This window comes from Apus apus, chromosome 3 (genome assembly GCF_020740795.1).
Source record: "Apus apus isolate bApuApu2 chromosome 3, bApuApu2.pri.cur, whole genome shotgun sequence".
NCBI lineage: Eukaryota > Metazoa > Chordata > Aves > Apodiformes > Apodidae > Apus > Apus apus.
In genome coordinates this window covers 8,890,729-8,913,664 of record NC_067284.1, presented here as the reverse complement: position 1 = coordinate 8,913,664, position 22,936 = coordinate 8,890,729, and positions in this window count along the sequence as shown.

Here is a 22,936-nt window from a genome sequence, read left to right as displayed (position 1 = left end):
GACAACACAGTGAACTCAAGCTTCTTTCTGTGCAATTCGGGATCCAGCCAGGCCTCTGGAGGCAAATCAGACACCTGGCTGAGTAATTTAGATGTTCAGCCCTCCAGGACACATTCTGTCTGAGGTTTCATCTGCAAAGTACTTTGCCTCCAAAACACATGGACATCACAAAGGCTCACAGATGTTAAAGACATCTTGGAGATGTCTGAGGGACGTCAAAGACCTTGCTCTTCCCTAGTGGCACCAAATGCCCTATGGCTCTCCACTGCTGTTTAATTCTGCAAACAGGGAGAGGAAGTGGTACACAACACAAAAAAGCTCAAAGAAACATCAAAGGTTACACTGCTCCTATGTCTTTTTAGGATTGGATAGATTATTACCAAAATTTCTTTCTCTGTAAAAATAAGATTTTAAAAAAAAAGATTATTAGGCAACTACTTTTCTAGAAATTCATTTGAATTAATTAAATTTTTCATGAAAGAATAAAAGTAGAATAACTAGAAATAAGATTTTAAGTGCAGCAGTTTAAACTTTGGTAGATAGAAAGTAATTTTACCAGAAAACATAATCACCAAGAGTAATTTGTGAATAATTTAGTTTTTGTAGTTTTCATAGTTTAGGAGCTAAAATGAAAGGTATCCAACGGAAATCTAATTTCCAGTTTCCTTTTTTTAATCTCTGTATTCAATTATTGGTAATCAAAATAGTGATTAAACCACTTTCAAAACTAATTATTCTTAAATTATCCTTTGGCTGTTCCAACTGTGTTAATTAAAGTAAACAGTAAGCAGCTGTTCTTCCACTGTCACTACCTGCTTCTTGTAACTGAAGCAATTTTGTTTTCTATCTTAATGGAAATTAAAACATACTTTTGCTAATTCTGTCCAATTAATTTTTTTGTCCTCTATTATACAAATTTCCATTACATTTCAAATAGCTTTGATGACAAATGAAGGTGTTCACAAAAGGAGGATGTACATTAATAAATAAATAAGTTCATAAAATCTGAAATTATATGGACAAAATAAGAGTATTTATTAATGAGAAATAATAAAAAGGACCTAAAATTTCACTGTCTCCATTAGGCTAAGAAGGAAAAAAAGAGCCCTTTAAATTAACTTTATCTTCTACCTACCTTTATAAACTAAGTTTTCATTCTTATTTCCTCAGGGAACTCACTGTGTTAATAGAATGAGGAGTGAAAAAGGGAATTCTTATGACCCTAAGAGGCTTTGAGAAGCTCCCATAGGGAAAGGTATGATGCATTTGTAATAAACTTTTTGAATTTTAATGAGAGGAGTTAAAGCACTGAAGTAATATTACATTGAAATCAAAATAAGTGGTGCTAAATTACACGCCTTCCTAAACAGTACATGAGATTTTTTATTCTTGTATTAGTCACCTCCAGAGATCTTATTATTTTTTTTAGTTACACTATTCAAAGAACTTCAAAGTAGATGCATGTGCATTTTTTTTTTTTTTTCCAGAAATTGTTCATGTTCTTTAAATCTGAATATTTTTTCCTAGCTTTGTAAACATATACTGTTCAGGGGTTTTGCTGATTTTTATTTAGGGAGTGGGTGCACAAGAGAGACTCCTAAGGCAGGATAAATATTTATACATACAGACAGAATAAGTAGAGAGAGTCAAAAAGAATTCAGCTGACAGTTTGAATGTGTCTATCACTTCCTGAGATTTTTGGAAAATACATGCTGTCAGATGTCATGCTGTATTCATTTAAAATATGGTACACAAAATTTCTACTGTAGTGACAACTATTTCTTGAAAATTCAGAGAATGTGGAAAAAAAACCCCGTTTTCTGACAGTAGGTTTTCCTGGTGACTTTAGAATGAATCTTTACCCATACAGAATATAGTATTCAAAAGAAAACCTTCCTATCAGAAATCACTTTAGGGAAAAAAATGATTAGGTGGATAGAGCATACACAGCATTGAACTTGTTTTTTCCCTCTACCTAATGACCAAGGATTTCCCATATTCTCTTTCATCCCCAGAATACACAAATCTATACTGTAAAGCACTGAGCTTTACCATTACTATTTGTGTTAACAAAGACAGTACGTGGAGGCATTCTCTGCTCTGAATTAGGAATGTGGTGCTGTTTCTCCCTCTTTGGAAATCTGGATTATTTCCTCACCCACCCTCCTCCTCGTCAGGTCTCATTCCCCAGGCTCCCCTTGGCTGCATCCATGCTGTCTTGGGAAGCACATTAGCAAACACTTTTAAGTTAAGTGATACAGGCTGGATTGTACCCATCCTGCTAAAGACCCTCTGCTTTTATATTGACAGTCAACACTATTTAAATTATATGCAAATGACAACGTATTAGGTTACATCTATACCACAGATTAAAACTTGGTTTGACCCTAGGTTTCTACCTAACTTGCTTAGTCTCCACACTGTTAAATAGGTCTGAATACTCTGTTGGATCTTGCATCTCATGCATATCAGCCCACTATGCCAAACTGATATGTGACCTGGACAACATTTCAAAGCAAGTTTGGAAAGCTACCTTGCAGCTGTCAACTACTTCTTCTTAAAAGCAGAATGGAGAACCACTTGTGTGAGCTGAGATTAGACAAAGGTAAGAAGCACCAGCATTGCTTCCCAACTGATAACTGCCACTCCAGCTGCACAGCTGAGTCTCATTTCTCCTTCTTGCAAGAGAAGGCAAGGCAAGGCAAGGCAAAAAAAAAAAAAAAAAGTGAAAAACTCCTGTTATTTCCCTCCTCTCCACTGAGGTCAAACGACAGGTACTACTGTGTCCTATTTCTGGCAGGAGCACTAGGTTCCAGTGAAAGCACAAGCACAAGGGATGCTTCCACAGCCTGCTTCCTGAAAGAGACACAGTCCCTGGGGCCCAGCCTTTTATGTTTTAGTCGTCAACCTGAAGAAAGAATATTTTGCAAATGGGGAAGTACAAATCTGTAGAAAGAAGCACGTCTGAAGCTAGCTGTCTGCCACCTTGGGCCTCTGCCCTCTGTGGGTCAGCAGGCACCTTCCCAGTGCTCACACCAAGGTAAAATGCAGAGCTCTTATTCAATTTCTGAGGAGACTTTGTAGCCACATTAGGGAACAAAAAGAAACCACAGATTTCACCTATTTTGCCACTGACTGAAAGTCACATTGTGAGTTTCAAATTTCAATATTTTGCATCAAATGGGGAATTATATTGGCTGTGGTCATATAAAGGATATGACACTTTGTGAGTCAGCTTCAAGGCCCCAGATGTCTTTCTACTCTCCTCTTCCTCAGAAGATTAGCACACATACTAAACAACATGGTAAACCACTAAAAAATTGGCAAGGGGTACTTAAAAAATTCTGGAATAGATATATTTTGGAATATATAATATTCCAGTTATATATTGATAAAACATGTGTAAACTGTACAATGAACAGGAGCCTGGGCTTTCTCATATTATAAACAACCCTGCCCTAGCCTTCTCCTTCACCAACTTTTTCAGCTTCTTATTGTTGTTTTTCTTTTTGCTGTGTAAAGTAATGACAGGACTTTATCTTTAGTACATAATAATTGTCTCATGCTCGAGAGGCAAGTCACAACTTGTAAGTCTGAATCCTTCCAGGACAATGCCTTCGGAAAGTCTGAATGTTCGTCAGTAGTCAAGCTTTCTAGTTACAGCTTAAGCATTTAAAACCATGAATACAAGTGAGGTTTTCTAAACTCTGACTTTGCTGGCAGGTAAAAAAGGTGAAGGAGTTGTTGTGCTACTGGTTGTGACTCCAGTCTGCACTCTGTTAAATTTGTACAGAATAACTCTTTCTCTTTTGTTGGTTGAGGTGGGAAATAAATCAATGCTTCTTTGCTTTCACTACTGTCACAGCAGACAAAGTATATGGAAAATGCCAACAAATTCCATGCTCACAAAGTCTCAAGCTGTAACATGAAGAGCACAATACAAGAAACTTAGATAATTTCCCATGTGGAAAGAGCAAGGATAAAAGGCTGTGGTCCAATAAACAAGACATGAACCAACAAATAGAAGACTTTTGATTCCCTTTCTAGCTTCACTGCAAATCTAGTCAACAGTCATACTAAAGGCACCTGATACCTCATGGCTCAGATTTCCCATATGAGCAAAAAGTGCAATAGCCATATACAAATAGCTTCTACATTTGTGGTTAAGAATCGTTGCATCAGATTGAAAGCCAAAATTTTCAAACATGGGAAAAAAAACAATCCAAAACAAAAACCTATGATTTCTCTTTAGACTAAAAGTGAGCAGAATTACTAAGAAACAAATCACTTTCAGCCTTTACTGGGTTTTGCAGGAATAGAATTTTCACTGAAAATCAGGTGTCCCTTAACCACCAAAATGCAAGTCTAGGAAGCAAGAACTACCTACCCAGATATCATTTAAACCCCTTTAATCTTAAACTGAAAAAAAATAGTATTTTTTTTTACCCCTATTTTTCTTTATACTTGTTAAATCATATTATTCCAACTTTGAATCAAGTGATACCAAATAATCCTTTAACTTGTATCAATGATGTTCAAGAGGGCTCTTGCAATTTTTCACTACACTTACAACTTCACTACTAAATTTCCAACGAGTGTAGCAAAACATTAATTTTTATATATCCTTGAGTGGAATGATTCCATTCGCTCCATACTGGAACGATGAGTTCAGTTAAACAAAAAAAACCACATGAAAATCATTTGGGCAGAGTTTAACTGCCCAAAATAAATATTTGGGATATAGTTTTATTTAAAAAAATCCAATCCCTTCCAGTGCATGTGTTCACTTCATTGTTCTCATTTGCAATGGTAATCTGCATTAATTCTGCTGTTTTGTCCTCTCTAAACATTTAGATAAATTATAGTAAGTGCATTAGCAACTGACATGTTACCCTTTAAAAGCTTTAAGGAACACCATTGCTTTTAACATGTACTCTTTTGCACTTGTTAATGAAGCATAATTTGCAATAAGTGCATGTCAACTGCAAAGCATGACAGCAATCATTTTCCAAGGATGTGTGGATCATTTCATTTATAATTTGTGCCAAAACACGTGTGCTGATTTCTAGTGCTTGAAAAACATATATAAGGGACACATGAGAGCTGTATTTTGCTACAAAAAGTATTGTGGAGGCCTTAGACCTTCTGAGGATGTTTGCCATCTGCAGGCACCAGTTTCTTACTACTAATCACAGCAATAATAAAATAGTCTATGCATATACAGAAAAATACTAACACGTTCAAGCAAAAAAAAGCCACAACAAACCACCAACCAGCTCTTCCATGAGTGGTTCTAAAGTCACTATACACAGATTTCAAACCAAAATTTACAATATTTTATAATATTGACTAAAAACTGTACAAGCAAGCAAGTGATGAAAGTGAATTTGCTGATGCTTACACCTGTACTGATAAACAAGTCTGGTCATTCAATGGGTGAATGAATATAACTTACACCAAATCTATAACAGCAGAATGAAATGTAGGAATAGACTAATGGCCTTGTACATGAAAGCTTTCACTTAGTGGACAAGAAACAAATAGTATCCTTCTTACTGTTTTCTCAAGTCTGCCTTGTTTCTCACAGTGAAAGCATCATTATTTAAATAACTTCATCTGGATGATGAAACTGCTGTTTTTATTCCAGGCTAGGTTACTTCAGAGACTTCTCTGCTTACTGATGGTGTACTGCACCTAAGAATATTAAGGCAATCAAGAAACTCCATTACCTGAGCCAGGGACTGAAATGATGTCTTGTACAGTCAAATGTCTAATATTTCAATGTTCTGTTAGTGCTAGGGAAGATGAATAAACATCATCACACTGAGAAGCTGTAGCTTCCACCCTAAAGGATTTTGTTTTATGTATAGATCAAATGTATAGGCTGAGTTGCCAGCAACTCTTTCTGGAAGTAAGCACAGCAAAGGCCCTATGAATCTTTAATGCCCAGATCTTATTAGAATACAAATTAGAGTAAATTAATTTTTAAAGGGAGGAAAACATGACTCTTCTAGTTGAGACAGACCAACAAGAGATTTGAAATCAGATTTTCCCAGGCCTGCCTGAGAGTTTACAGAGTCAATCCTTATCCTAGGAACTTCAAGTGGCTTTGAATGTTGTAAAAAACTCTGCCTACCCAGTTGCCTTCCATTCCTTCCAAAGATTCCTCTTCCAAGCCTTGGAGACCTGTGTGTGTCCACTCCTTGTTCAACTCAATATTCTCCTCTGTAACCAACCTACAAAATCCTAATTTCTAACTGATGAACCTCTCTTTCAGCAGGTTCTTTCAGGTAACTAGGGTCAGTTGTTCTTATGGAAGACATTGCCTGCTACAGGCCACCAGATTAGGAGGAAGGTAGAGACACAGCCCTTTTTAGACAGATAGGAGCAACTCCACACTTGAAAGCCATGGTACTCAAGGGGGACATCAACAATCCTGACGTTGGAGGGGCAACTCTGCAAACATAGCCCCTATTTTTAAAAGGGGGAAAGAGGAAGACCTGGAGAACTACAAGCCAGTTAGTCTCAACACTTGCCCAGCAAGATCATGGAGCAGATCCTCCTGGAAACTCTGCTAAGGCACATGGAAAATAAGGAGGTGGTTGGGAAGCGGTATCCTGAGAAAAGTGTAGGGCTGTTGACCAGTTGTGTAGGGACCAGGTCAGGAAGGCCAAGGTGTAGCTGCAGCTGAACTTGGCAAGGGACATGAAGAAAAGCAAGGAAGGCTTCTACAGGTATGTAAACCAGAAAAGGAACGTTAAAGAAAGTGTGCCCCCCTGATGAGCAACAGTGGTGAACTAGTAAGAACAAATGAGGAGATGGCTGAGATTCTCAACAAGTTTTTGCCTTAGTCTTCACTGGCAGTCCCTCTCCACATGGGTCTCAAGTTGATGGCCCACAAGACAGAGACGAAGGAGACAAAGTCACTCCCACCAGAAGCAAAGACTAGGTTTGCGCTCATCTGAGGAACCTGAACATACACAAGTCCATGGGACCTCATGAGATGCATCCCAAAGTCCTGAAGGAATTGGCTGATGTAGTTGCCAAGCCACTCTCCATGATACTTGAAAAGTCATGGCAGTCAGGTGAAGTCCCTGGTGAAGAAAGGAAACATTACACCCATTTTTAAAAAGGGTAGAAGAGAGGACCCTGGGAACTACTGACCTGTCAGCCTCACCTCTGTGCCTGGGAAGATATGGAACAGAAACTCCTCGAAGACAAGCTAAGGCACATAGAGGATAGGGAGGTGATTCAGGACAGCCGGCATGGCTTCACTAGGGACCAGTCCTGCCTGACCAACCTAGTGGCTTTCTACAAGAAGTGACTGCATCAGTGGACAAGGGAAGACCTACAGATGTCATCTATCTGGATTTCTGGAAGGCCTTTGACACAGTCTCCCACAATATTCTTCTCTCTAAGTTGAAGAGATACGGGTTTGATGGGTGGACTGTTTGGTGGATAAGCAATTGGCTGGATGGTCACATCCAGAGGGTAGTGCTGACAAGTGGTGTCCCTTGCAAGGTACAGAGCAGTTGATCTCCCTGATGGACATTTACCAAATACTTGGCTCCCTGTTTGCAGACCCAGCACTGGAGAAAAGGTTTCATGGCTAGGAAATTGCTGAATTTCTGGCAAGAACTGATTATAGGTAGTTGGGGGAAAGGTGAGGTAGAGTGACATGATTAAAGCTTTAAACTATTTTTTTTTTTTTTTTTGCTTGTGGTTATTCAGGATATTATCCTGTAACTACTTAGTTCTTCATTAACTTCACGGATCAGAGCTGCACATGCATCAGCTCTATTTGGGATATTAGCAACAAATACCAATGATAGCAGAGATTTCAGTGAGACTTTTTGAAAATAAAAAATAATTCCATTAGATCTGATAAGATGTCCTTTTCCTTTGGATGGATTCAGTAAAAACAAAATTATTCTCAAAAAAGCATATTCCCAAATCTTTGAGAAAGCATGTTGAATATTCTTCCTTTGGCTTTTGAAAGAAACAAAGAAGTAATTTTGTAATCTAATAGTTAAGATGTTTAAGAATATCTGAAACAATCTCCAAATGCACAAGAAACAAGCTTATAAGTAGTCAGATACTGTTTTGCATTATTAGAATACCTTCTAATCATATAATTAAAAATGTTTAATAATACATGCATCTACCTCAGAGGGACTTAGTGAAGATTATTAGTATTTGTGTAATGTTCTGAAGATGTGTGAGGCTACATAAAGACCAAATATTACTGTCATAGATGATAGCTATAGCACAGGGTCTTGTAAAACACAGGGGATAAATACTGCTTAATATATGAACCTTTGAAGAAATATTTTAAATAAATATTTTAATGCAGGCCTCAGCTTCTATGGTTTCCTGAGTAATTTTCACTTCCAGGGACTATGTTCAGTTTTATAAAGTAATGTCAGTAGAAATGCTAAATTTGGCCATTTTAACCAGTCACAGAAATTATTTTTTTGTCTGACAGTTTTGTCTGAACTGTTCCTCAGTTAAAACATGCAATAAATGAAAAAGAGTCTAGGCTGCAGTGATCAAATCCAGTTGTCAAATATTTTACAAATCAGTTTATTCAGACCAAAGCCTACACGTAATTATTTTATAATTTAGGTATCTTTTTAAAGATCTTATAGAACAGTATTTTTAATTCATATTTACTGCTTATCTCAGAAATTTATGACAAGGTGATAAATAATGGGATGACAGGGTATAATTTATAGAGAGACGACAGGTTAGACCAGTAGAAGAAAGGAGCTATACATTAATACATTAATTGAGGTTAACTATAAACCATCCAATAAGGAACACAGGAACTAAATACACTGAGACTTATAACAGCACAGACAGAGGAAAATATTTAGGGTTCAAGTTTTTTCCAAAGACTAGGATGGTAGCAGTGACAGTAATTTGCTATGAAGTCAGAGATATTATTAATTATTTAGTTGGTATATGTAGACTGCATAACAGTTAAATCAATTGACAATGTGACAATTACATCTCCTGTCAATGATTACTTGAACTGATTAATGAGGGAACACACAAGAGAGATTAGTCTTCAGTACTGCATATGATCTGGTAGAGAATGCTACACTGGGAGATCATAGTATAGTCAAATTTAATATCATCTAAGAAATAAAAAAGTTATATAAATGCACTATATTAATGTTTAATGCTTTTAAAAGCATTATAAAATGTAATTTTAAATGATTATTTTAAATAATTAGTTAAAAAACTGTAGGTGGTCTAGAGATTGTTCAAAAGCACTGATTTAGAAGCTGACTGTAAATGAATATAAAAATATTAATGCAGTCTTCAAAGGGTAAGTGTACCAATCTTATTTCAGTAGCCTGGTTAAATAAAAAAGTGTATTAGAACTAAAAAGGCATACTTCATAAAATTAGAATGTTTTATCACATAATTATGACTATGTGAGATACAACATAAGCTCTGATGAGTTAAAAGAAAGCTACAATGGACATGTAAAAAAAAAAGTAACATTTTGCTAGGGTTAAAAAATATTCAAGTGCATCAGAAGTGGAATATCTAGAGCATGCTTAGGACAAAAAAGACATTAGAAAACTGATTATGGAAGAAAGGTCCAGTATACCTGAATTTCTAAAAGGTTTTGCTCAATTCCAGTGTGAATGGCTTTAAAAGGAACTATGCCATGGATAAGCAATAAAGCTTCTCCTTCATTCCTAACTAGTTGCAAGATTGAAAGCAAAAGGTGAAAGCAATTGTGCATGTTCCATAAAGGGAGGGGACAGATTATTAAAAGAAAAGCTGACCAGAAAGAATTCCTTATGATAATAGCTGACCAGGGAGCAATAACTGATGACAGTCTATCAGTAAATGCATAATGAAACAAAAACTAAAAAAGGAATTTAAAAAACCAAACAGCAACAGAAATCAACTGTACATTCCTGGTATTTATAGTAGCTATTTAATGCTAAGAAAAGAGGCAGCAAAGACAATCTTCTGAAAAAAATTCTGTTGCTCGAGAGAGGTCAGCAAGTCAAACAGAATGCTATAAAGAAAATAGAGATCAAAACACAAAACGGGTTTTGTGACATGGTGCACATTCATGATGAGTATCTATGACAAATACTGTGTGAAGTCCTGATCTCCTCATCTCAGAAAAGGTAAAGTAGACATACAAAAATTATATAGGTGACAGGGATGATCTAAGAAATGAAACAGCTTCTTTACAAGGAAAATTGAATTGAAAATAACTCTCCTACTGGAAGAGAGGTGCCTGGTGGAAGATAAGATAAATTATTATAAAATAATGAGTGGCACACAAAAAGAATAGGTACCATTTTCTCACAATGTAAGAACAATGTAAGAATATGTGAATTATCAGGCAACAGTTTAAAAAAAATAATAACAAAAAAATAGAATTGTCATCCGAGATGCAGTTGAAGTGTAGGACTTCATTACCATACAAATTCGTAGAAGTCAATGGTATAAAAGAAAAGTTGTAGAAGATTTCAAAAGGTAAATAGACAAATTCATGGTGGAAAAACTGTGAATAGTCTCTGGTTCACAGGACAGCTGACTGTTGGAAGCAAGAAGCATGTTCTACGGACTCAGTATAGGCTCAGTCAATTCATATACTTAACTAGCGAAAAGAGAGTATGGGCTAAATAAGACTTCTTAAAAAACAAACAAAATCCTCCTTCCCCCCAAAAAAAACCACAACAAAACAAACCGAAAAAACAAACCAACCAAAAAAAATAATTAAAAAAACCCAAACAAGTAATGGATACCAAATTATTTCATATGCTTGATCACTTGATCTTTATTCTTGAGGAGAAGATAGCTACTCCAACGCTTTTGAAGTTCTGGAAGGAAGACTGATACCACCTGTTTGCTGTCTTTCCACATGGAAGTTATGTATGCTGTTCACAAGGCTCGGAACTCAGATTTGCAAAAAATAGATACAAATAAAAAAAATACAAGCACCTTCCTCTGACCTGTTTTTCTCCCAGATTAGTACAAAGCGACTTGTGTACTAAACAGTAGCTGAGCTGCAATATCAACGCTGCAAAACATGCCCCCTGCCGTACACTATTTTTTGTAATTTAAAAAAAAAAAACAACAAAGGGAGTCAAGCAGCACATGACAAATGTTGTCCACAAGTTTAATGAAACACTGGGTGATGAGAGATATTGCAGTCATAAATACAGTGTAGCATCCTATGTTAAACAGATAGAACCAATTTGTTATTTGATACCATAATCCCTCTTTGATTCAAAAAGTTAAAAAAAAAAAAAGAGTAATCAAGTTATAGAATACTTTATTTGCTTCCACTTTATATTGAAATCCACTGTGTGAGACTAAAGGAAAATGTAAAGTCTTTCTTTATTCAAGTCAATGGCCTAGAGAATCATTATCAAACCCTGCTATAAAATAGATTTGCTGCTGTTGGATTTTGAAGCTTTTGGGGGTCTATGTCTTACTTATGTCTTACGAAATACCTTATGAAATACCAGTAATTGTAGATTTAAATTATACTTTCTTAGCAAATTACTGTTACAATTTTAACAGGGTTGTTCAGATATATCTTGCAGTTCTAGACAATGAAATACTGTACTTTTAAATTTTAAAGCTGTCAGAGTAAATACCATGTTAAATAAATCTAAATACTACACTACGTGAACATGCAAATTCCTTGTTTCTATGTTCCATTTATCAGTCCCTTTAGTATCCAGGCAGTTTTACACCATGCCTTGGGTTTGCATATATTTGGAGAAGCTTGTAATGGATTAGGTTGCTGTTCATTAGGAGACCCAGTAATACAGAGAACGTTTGAAAACCGTTACCAACTGTTTATTAATTAAATATATGCTTCTTCAAAGATAATGAATAGAGAAAAGTCCACCTTCCATTTTCCTCTTTTCCTGCTATAAAATTGTTATTCCCTTTCCGTATTATCTTGCATCAGAAATATACATGAATAGGCTATCATCCTTGAAAGCATTGTTTAGTTTCTCATCCATCTTGGTCTCACTTCATATTCATTATTCTTATGCTGCTTCTCAACCACTAATTATTTCCATGTTTCATCCCATTTTTTAGCTGGCCTTGTGTGTCACATGTTTTCAAGAAGCCCATTTGTCTGGTGACATCTAAGCAATACTATCACACAGCAATAGTCTTTCCCAGACTTGAAGTTCATTTACCCAAAAATCAGCACCTTTCTGCCTCAGAACAGCAGTATCTCAGCTGAGAATTCACATAACTCACTTCCTTACCCTCCTCCAAGTCCTCTGTTCTAGTTTGCTTCAGACAGGCTTTGCAAATAGCCACCAGCATCCACCAGTCTTTGCAGTTGGCCAAGCTCTCTCTTATCTAGCAGAACTAATAATCATCTCCAGTTCTGAAGATTTAAGAAACCTAATCACAATGAGGAATTTCCAAAATTCTGCCTAGGTGGCAATAAGAAAAAGCTTACCCCAAAATTGTCTTATTTATTTAGTTAGTTGCAATTTGAACTGCACTATATATATATATAATTTCATTTTAAGTTGCTGCTAAGCAGGGTACCCTGTTTGTTTTGCTGCATGTGATTATGTCCATTTTAAAGCATAATCTAGAGTTCAAAGAAAGGTAATAGAGAGATATTAAAAAATACCCAAGAGTGCAGATATCTAATACATAGACTAGCTATAGCATAAGTGAAAAAAAAAGTGATACTATTAATGCTGTCAGGAAGCAGTCATTGCCAAGTCCCATAAGAAATGGAAGGAAAGAAACTTATCCAAGGGTTTAAAAGTGGACTATCAAGAGTTTGTTGCAATGCAGAAAACTGGTAGAAGTCTCTTTCACCAGCAGCAAGATGGGAGGAAAGGACTTGTTCTGCAAAGTAGAATGTGGCATGCAAAGATGTGTCAACTCACTGTTCAAGTCTGAGTTTTCTTTTTCATGTTATCATTGTCTAGTTTGTATTTTAACAAAACTTTGCTCAAACATGCAAAACTCTCTCCCTTTTTAATGTAAATAACTTCAGGAAAAACAGGCTGTCCTACGTCAAAAATTTAGCTTGAGATTCTTCAGAGTTGATATTACTGAACCAAATTTGCAATTTCCAGCAAAAAAACCCATATCTATTGACCATTCGGGACAGGCAGAGATACACAAAAGAAATACAAAAAAAAAAAAAAACTAATCGTATTAGTCATGTGTGCAGAAGAGGTGCAGATTCTACAGTGCTAAGGATATTGTATGAAACCATGCATATTTACCATACTATTTTACAAACAAAAACCCCAAAGCATTAATTTACTGTCCTCTTAATTTATTCTCATGACAGAAAAGGGCAACATGATACATTATCTGTTTTTTAGAAATTATTTAGATTTACTACACAGTAAAAGTGATTTAAGGTTCTGCCAGATAAAATTAACCATCTAAACACACCAGAAAACTGAACTTCCCTATTTGGGAAAAAGACACTTGTCATGGTAGAAATTAGATTATTTTAATTGCCCAGTTTTATAAATTTTCTGCTTACTTAGGGATTGACAATTTAATTTATTGTATTTTTATTCCTATTTTTGATTGATCCTTTCGGATATTCCTCCACATGATTGTACATACTACATATTAATCCTTCAAGGGCAACAGTCTGTTCCTGAATGAGGATTACCAAATTTAGAGCAATAGGTGGAAAGTGGGAAATACAGCCCTGTTTATGGAACATGGGGGAAGGGAATGGCTTTCTCCTCCCTTACTAAAGTAGGGAAGATATTTCTAAGCATGTCATAGTCCTTTGCACTATAGGCAAAAATTATGTAAAGTGTAGTCCCGATGCAGAGTATAAAACTGAACTAGAGTTACAAATGCCTGATCTGCCTTTCACACAGGAAGACAAAAGTTTAGTGCTCTGACCTAGGACAAGTAAAAGGGCACAACATTCTGTTGCAGCAGGGACTGCTGTGGAGCATCTCCTTTGGGAGAGAGAACCAAGGAGAGGTGACTCAAATTAAATGGAAATTGATTGCCTTAGACTGAATCAATTCATTACGATTCTTCCACAAAGACTTGCTAGTGCATTGATTAGCACCATGGCCCTACGGTTGCTCCTGTGTTGAAAGAGGAAGTCCCAAAAAATGGGACTTTTTTCGATTTGTTATGATTCCCTGTTTTTCCACAGCTCACTGGAGAAGATAGGGACCTAAAATGATATGCAGGGCTGGGCTTTATAGGTGTCTTGTACTTGAAGCTGCTTAGACTTCACAGGCCAATAACAAGACATGCAAAGAGAAATATCCTTGACGTCCTCCTGGATTACTAGTGAATGAGGGAAAATACTGTACTAATTATACAGGAAGGGTGTTTTGTAGCAAAAACATTCCTTGTATTTCTGTCATGCAAATTAGCAAGTCAAGTTGCATACCTAAGTAATTACATCACTTTCCCTTGTAAAGAAAGCAGAAAGTGTCCAGGCTCACTCTGACCTTTTTTATTTAATACCTTTCATAGGTTTGCAAGACAGGGAAAGAAGATGCTAAAGTCCTTATTAGAAAAATCTATTCTGCCTTTAACAATCATTTGCACAGATCAGTAACTAGTTTTTGTTGGAAAACGAAATGGGATGTAACAGCTCTTGCAGGTGAACTCTTGGGGAATAGAAACAAGTGGAATATAACTATAATATTTAGAAAATAGAAGAGCTTTCAAAAAGCACCTGAAGCAGCTCATGCATTTTTTAGATAATAGTTCCAACTGAAAAGCCCCAAAGTAAAGTTCTAGCCCTAAGTCAGAGAAAACTATTATCCTTACCTTCAGCCAGATCAGGAGTTCACTCCATATGACAAGAGATCAGGCAACTGTTCCATCTAGTTTAGACAATATCTGCAAACTTGTAATGGAAATAAATGTCATGTTTTAAATTTTCCATTGCCTCCTGTCACTGGGCACTACTGAGAAAACTCCACTGCACCACTCCAGCCACATGAGCTGTCCCACCACATCTCCACAATCCCAGCGAGGACACGGCCCTGTAACTGCACACAGACTGCCAGTGCCTCCTGTTTATTCCCCATGCTGTGCACATTACTATAGAGGTATTTCACAGATGCATTTCAGAAGCCAAAGGCTTGAATTGTTGAGAAGAAGAAGAAATGTGTTTGTGTTTATTTTTCAGGCTCCTGTGCCTAGGCTATATAGCTTATTTTAATGCAAAGTACCAGAAAGCTTTCAATGAAAAAAAAAAATAAAGTCGAAACTAGAAACTATGATTAAAATAGCAAGTTAATTTAAGTAAAAACACCATTTCAAGCTTTTCATTAAAAACCCCATAGATTTATTATGGGATTTATGAAAAATATTTTTTTTTTTAATTTGGATAACAGGGAATTTGATCTCTTCTTACAGAATGAGACTTACCTTTCTGGGACTTACCAGTACAGTTGGGATACCAGACTAGACAGACACTAGCGTAATCATCTGTGATAGCTCCTTGTATTATTAAAACCTTCTCATATGCTGTTGAATAAAACAGAAGTCACCTCCTAGATAGGACTCACCTTCTAGCTTCTACTGCCTGATAAACCCTTACTATAATGATATTATAAAGCCAGTAAAGTAACAGTAAGCTAGAAGAATTAAAAATAATAATGAAAGATGAGTGTGTATTTAGCATAAAATGAAGATACTAAGCAGAAAAGTGATGAAGCCACCAGTTAGCACTAAGAGAAAATATTTTCTAAGTATTTAGATACCAATTCAACAAGTTCAGGTAATAAGAGAGCCAATTAAGGACTGATTTCCAACCAGTGTCTTTTTTTAGTGGAAAATGCAATTATTCTTTTTAAACAGGCTGCTTTTTGAAACTTTGTGAGTTCGTTTGACAATCCATTTTAGGAAGGAGCAAAAATACATGATGCATTTACTGGAATATCAGAACATTTTGGCCTTTTCAAGAAGAAAAAAAAAAAGTTTTAAATTTTCTTTTTTAAGTTACTATATAAAATGTAGATTTTCCAAATTTGTCTTGAAACGAAACATTTTTGTTTTTTGTTTTCATTGCTAGGAAAGGCCAAAATAATCTAAAAATACTGATGAAAACTTTAAGAAGGATACAGAATTAACACATATTTGATTCTTGAAAGATAGCTTGTCACACTGGTTTTGCAAATTTGTAATGACACTACTTGCTTTGAAGCTAAATCTCAGAGCTTATTTTAACATCACACTTAACTTGTGATTTTGCTATTTTAATTTTGAACTCAAAAATATTGCTAAATGTTACATTACAAAATGCAACTATATAGAATTTATTCACATTAGATACAACCAGAAAAGTTTCTAGGGAGTTCTAGGAAAAAAAAACAGAATAAAATTTAAACAGATAAAGACCTACAAGAAACTGTCACTAATGTTAGCCTGCTGGTGGACAGTCTGATCACCTGCAACGTTGCAGTTATGATGATTTCATATTAGATAACAAAAAGAAAAGCAGCCTTAAAAGTCTGGTAAGGAAAAATGCAAGACAAAACTGGACAGCAATCAGTACTGAATAAAAGGCTTTAATATTGCACTGGATCACAGCTCTGAACAGAGGTTAGCAGTCTAATTTTGCTGTGATAAAAAGTAAATGTAATTCTAGGATTTATGCAAGGCTGCTGCATTAAAAACATTCAGAATATATATTTTTAGTCAACATGGTACTCCTAAAGCATCTGCTGGCCTTTTTTTGCATTTTCAAGTAACTGCAACTCAGGAAGAATATAGAATAACTGGAGATAGTCCAAAAGAGGCAAATAAAAATTATCATTGGTATAAATAGCTTGACCTAAATGTAAGAGGAGGTGTTAAAGAAGAAAATTCATCCATCTTTGTGTAGTCTAGCAGAGAGCTAGAATTCCAGAAAATGAGATTAAAATTAGAAATAATGAAACTCTATTTAAGAGTGAGGACAGGAAATTATTACAACAGATTAATTAGAGATGCTGTGCAGTCTTTTAAAGGAAATTTGTAATAAACATCTCTTAAGAACAACTGGATTATAGTATATACTGTCTCAATGCAAGAAATGTATCCAGCATAATCACTTGATATCCACATATCCAAGATAACCACTTGAAGTCCTATTTATGACTCCAACATGTCATATATCCTTACAGGATGTAAGTCTTTCCCCTGAAAAGAAACGTCACTGGAAAAACATTGTTTATGTTGCTATAATGTACCTAGTTTGTATGCCCAAAACTCAAAGAAGACATAAACAGATCTGAGGAGGATTCATGAGAATGATCAAAGCCTTGTGAAGCATCTCTTCCAGAGGCATGAATTAAATTCAACCTATCAAATGAAAGAACAAAGAGTGACTTAGTCTCTGTACCACTGTAAGAACCAAAATTTAAAAAAAAAAAAGGGGGATCTTCAAAGCAGCAGACAAGGATATAAGGCTCTGTAACAAGTAATGGATAAGAGCACAAATTTTTAACAATCATCAAAGTAACTTACCAAGGACTGTGATAGGACGTATACATTTATAGAAAGAGATCTGAAAATGTTGCTATAGTTAACTATAAATTTAGACTCAGAACAAGAATTTTGCATTGATCCACTGAAATCTGAACCTCATTCAGTGCCACAGATGCAACAGCAGCAGGCAGGAACTGAAGTGCTGAAGTGTTCAAAGAACCTGGTGAACTTCTGAGTTCAGAAAGAAACATGACACGATATATTGGTATGTTTGGCACACCCAGAAAGTAATCCTGGATTTTCAGAATTACATAAATGCATATGTTACCCTTAAAAGGTGAACTGAAGCTCTGGAGTTCCATGTAGAAGATAAAAAAGCACTAGGGAGACAATATGTGTGGAATTTTTTATGCTACTTTTTACCTCCTCTAAAAGCTGTACCAGAAGGGCAAAGATCTCCTGTAGTTGTGTTAAAACTTCCAGCTCCAAATGGATTTTTCTTACGATAAGCTAGTGCATCTTAGTGGGCACTGAGTGTCTTTGTTTAAGTAACTAAATCCAAGCCTTGAGCTTTCAGTGCCCTCACAAGGGAGTGATTCCATAATTACTTATTATTTTAAGCCTCTTCAGGAAGGATTCATAACATTTTAGTTCATCACACCAGATTCCTACTGTGTCCTAGTAAAACAGCAATGTCTCAGGATTGAAAGTACTAAACAAAGAGGTCTAAAGGATGTGTGTTAGTAATTTATTTTTAAAATCTTTTGGTGGTATTTTTTGGTACCAGCTGTGGTGGATGAATATTAAGACAGTATTGATACTACATAAAATACTTTCTAAAAACAGAATGACTGAGGACTTGAAAGTAATATTTGCTTCTTCAGGCTAAAAACAGGAATAATGAAGGTAAATATTGATGGAAAAAACATGTTTGTGCAATACAGTATTGTAATTTCAGTAGCCTGTACAGGATAAAATCAAGGATCAAACCCTACTTATTCTACATAGTTTGCAAAAAAAGATAATTTCTAGTCCCTAAAATTTTAATGCTTACTGTCCTTCAGGCTTCTGTCATAAATAATGCATTATCAGTTAAGAAATAGAAGGGCTTTTTCTTTGAGCTATTTTCTAATGCACCATTACATAACTTAATTCCCAGCAAGTTGTCAACCACTCCTAAAGCAGATGGTCAGGATGGGCATTTGACTTCTGGTTCCAATAGGTGCATGAAGAATCACTATCTGTAAAATATGGACATTTTTTTATATTTTCTTCTTTCAGAATCAACTGGAGAACAGGTCACTTCAAACCCCACTAAGAAAAGCAAATATGGTGAACTATCATTTGCCTTTCTTTTTCTCCTCTACCTTTCCCACAAAGCTTAGGCAAATTATTGTTTCTAGGCATCTGTTTCTTTTACTCACAAATTGACACCATAGAAGTCCAAAATGCCATCAAAATATCAAGGTTAACTTTCAGAAAGCAGCAAGTGAAATGTATTAGTGATAACATTATACTGGTCCTTTTATCTTCCTCTTTGAGCCCCATTGCTTCTGGTTTGCATGATAACCTTTTGCAAGATAGACTATAAATTATTATCTTTGATTCATTAATTTTCATGCTAGTTAAATGAGTTAATTTGGGTTTTTGTTTGTTTTGTTGGTTTCTTGGTTTATTTTTTTTTTTTTAAGTTTATACAAAAACATCCCTGGAAAAGAAAGAAACCAAACCAAATTCATATACATATACATAGTATGATACCCATCCATAGCTCTGTTTATACCATTTTTGGTAATATCAATATCAAAATTACAGTAAGACAGGATCAAGCCATTAATGGCCTACAACTGCCTTTCACTTCTAACACCACATTGAATCATGCCTATGAAGTTTCTAAGCTGTAAAGATAGGCACTATCTCATCTTATCTCACCTATTTTGAGAAGCACTTTCATTTAATTAGGTGCTACAGGAAATAAATTATTATTGTTACTATTACTGAGGCATTGACCAACAGAGAATCATGCTCTGTCAATAATCTAATGGCAAAACTTGTTAGTGACTGTGACGATGAAAACTGCAGTGCTTGATCATTGCTAGCTCAGTGAGGTTTACTTTTAAATCAACTGCCAACTTTCCCTACAGCCTTGAGTCTGTGCGACAGTAACTGCACAGAGTTCATCTCTCTCTCATGGCATAAAACAATAAGATCTTCAAATTCATCAGATGCCTTCATGATGCAGACAGTTTTAACTGCATGAGTACAGAAATTACTGCACTCACTTGGCACTAATGCTTGACTATACAGTTCAAACAGACCTGATGCACCTTCTTAACGTATCTTTGTCTCCATGATCTTGCTTTGCTACTCCAAATACTAACATTTCAAAATGAGACCCCCCCAATACAAGAAAAGTATTCTGTAGGAAGAATAGCTCTTCAGATGCAGTTTGCCTAGAGAGAACTAGACAAACTAAAGAACCATATGGATTTAATGTCAGTAATTGCAACTAAGGTTTTATGCATTTCAAATACATCCACAGATACAAAGATGGAGATAATGTTGTTTTATAGAGCACCACTGTAATAAAAAATAGTAAAACACTTTCAATTCTAGTTTATGAGTCCAAACTAACAGGAATATTTTTAACACAAGTACATCCTTTTTTTTATTTCTCCTTTTGAGGAAAATCCATGCTTCCACTGTTGGAAGTTCTCATTTCACAGTCTAATTCCCCATATATTCTTTCCCATTCATTTGTGACTCCTTCAATGTCACCACCTTTGACAGGGCAGCCTGATTAGGCAGAATATACATTTCTTTGTAGCTTTTTCTTATCAGAGCTGCACTACAGTTACCAGGTCAATCAACACTTTCTGGTGGATTAAGATACTACATACCTTTGACTTACTATGAGCCAGTATTAATGCTTAATATATGACTACAAATCTAAACCTGTTGCTTTCTGGAAAATGAGACAAATAATTTATGTTACCTAGCAATCCCTTAAAAACAGCCTGTTTGAACATAGAGTAAGGGAAACCTCTTAGTGTGCATTTGTATTTTATATGTACATTTTCTAGCATGTCAAGAGCAGCAGTGTGCAGGTTTTGACTGGCATAGAGTTAATTTTCTTCATAGTAGCTGGTATGGGATTGCATTTTAGATATGTGCTGGAAACAGTGTTGGTAACACAGAGATGTCTTCCTTACTGCTGTGCTGTGCTTTCACCAAGTTAAGGCCTTTTCTGCTCCTCCCAGCACCACACCAGTGAGAAGGGTGGGGGTGCACAAGAAGTTGGGAGGGGACACAACTGTGACAAGTGACCCCAGCTGACCAAAGTGGCATTCCAGACCATATGATGTCATGCTTAGCATATAAAGCTCAGGGAAGAAGAAGGAAGGGTGGACATTCGCAGTGATGGTGTTTGTCTATCCAAGCAACCATTGCAAGGGATGGAGCCTTCCTGCGCTGGAGATGGCTGAACATCTGTCAGCTGATGGGAAGCAGTGAAAGGATCCCTTGTTTTGTTTTGCATGCACACACAACTTTTGCTTTACCTGTTAAACTGTCTTTATCTCAACTCATGAGTCTTCACTTTTACCCATGAGTTTTCTCATTTTAACTCTTCTGGTTCTCTCCCCCATTGCACTGTGAGAGCAGTGAGCAGGAGGTGGTGTGGAGGAGCCTAGTTGCTGGCTGGGCTTAAATCACGACAAATACTGATTTATTCTGAAAGTTTGTATGCACGAATGCATGACTAGCAACTGAACCGCTTGATTACTCTTAGAAGTGTGATAAAATACTATTAATTTATTTCTTCTACTAATAACAGCCCAACTAAGGATGCTGAAGTGCTATTGGAATACTCTGAATCCAAATGGTTACATTTATAAAGAGTACCCACAGGCTAAGTAAGCCATATTTTTCTAAACTCTCCCTTGCTTTGGCTCCTTTTCTGGCCAATACCTAACTCAGTTATTTTTAAAGCATATATCAAATTGTCATCCAAAGATGCATCTTCCTTTGATGAACTATTTATTCTGATGCAATTGCTGAAAAAAATAGATTAAAGAAAATTAAAATCAGTGCATAAGACTACCTAGGCTGAATTGCATTTTCTGCCTGAAGAAGAAAACATCTTTGTCTCATCACAGTTCATTTAATCTGAGTAGAAGCACAAATGAGGCTTCTAATTTCTGAAGGAGATGAGACTCCAAATCAAATATATCCATGGACTGCTAAACACTCCAGGGAAAAACTTGAAAACAATACGTAAATTCCTTTCCTACTATTTTCTTTATGGGCAGAGAAAAAGAATGTTTCCCCTCACTGTAAATATCATGTAAGTTTACTTTGAACAGAAGATGATTAGAAAGAATTAAGTTTTAACTGGCTATACCTTTCCAGAAAAGGTCTTAAAAGTTTGTAAGAAGTGAAAGAAGGAAAAAAGCACATACAAATATGTATAATATGAGTGATGTGCAAAGTATTTTCTGTATTTGTCGCCCAGTTAATAATCTTCATAGAAATGTGTGATGCAGCAACAAGAGGCTGTAGGAAGGATTCAAACATCAGTACATTTTTATCCTGTAAATACATACTCTTAATGGAGTATGACCAAATAAAGCTACAGATTTACTTTTTCCACTCCAAAGTTTTCTGATTATCTTATTTTCAAACACACTTTCTCTGTTCCAGTAGGAGTCCTTCCACATGATAAAGTGACAACTGAAGTTATGCCCTCCATAAAACAGATGTGAAGAACACTCACATACTACCTCTGCTCTAGAAACAGTAGAAAGAGAGAAGAAAGAAGGGGGGTGGGAAGGAAAAAGACAACAAAGAAAGAAAATCCAGTAAAAGAAAATTTTTGTAAGACTGTAAGGAAATGACATGAATATCAAGTTTTCAGACTTGATCTTCAGTTTATTCACATGCCAACTCCTTTATTATTAAAGCACAACATTCCCGAATCACTTACAACACAGCCCCTCTTAATGAATTTATTCAGATACACACAAGAAATAATATTAGAAAGAAGCATTACTGCAAATGTACTTCCCATCAGAGAATTCAGACAGCATAAAGAAAACATCATGCAGCAACTCTACCTGTCAGTTTTCTGAAAACCCAAGAGCACAGCAGGAGCTGTTGAATTTACTTGTTTGTATCTACAGTATGAGACACTCTTTCCAAGTCTTTTAATCCACATATGATGTTGAATACTGCCTCTGCTGAAATCAATGAGACTTCTGCTATTGATTTCAATGAAACCACAATTCTGGTTACTGTTTGTACTCTCTTTCTTTCAGGGCTTAAGAGATTCTTAAAAAAAAAAAAAATAATAATAAAAAAGAAATCAGGCAAATTACAACATAGGGCTCCAACTCATTATAGTAATTTTTCATATAGCAAGAATAAATGTTTTCATTCTGTGGGAAAACTGTGCTATTTACTTAGTGCTACAATTTGAATTGAGTCA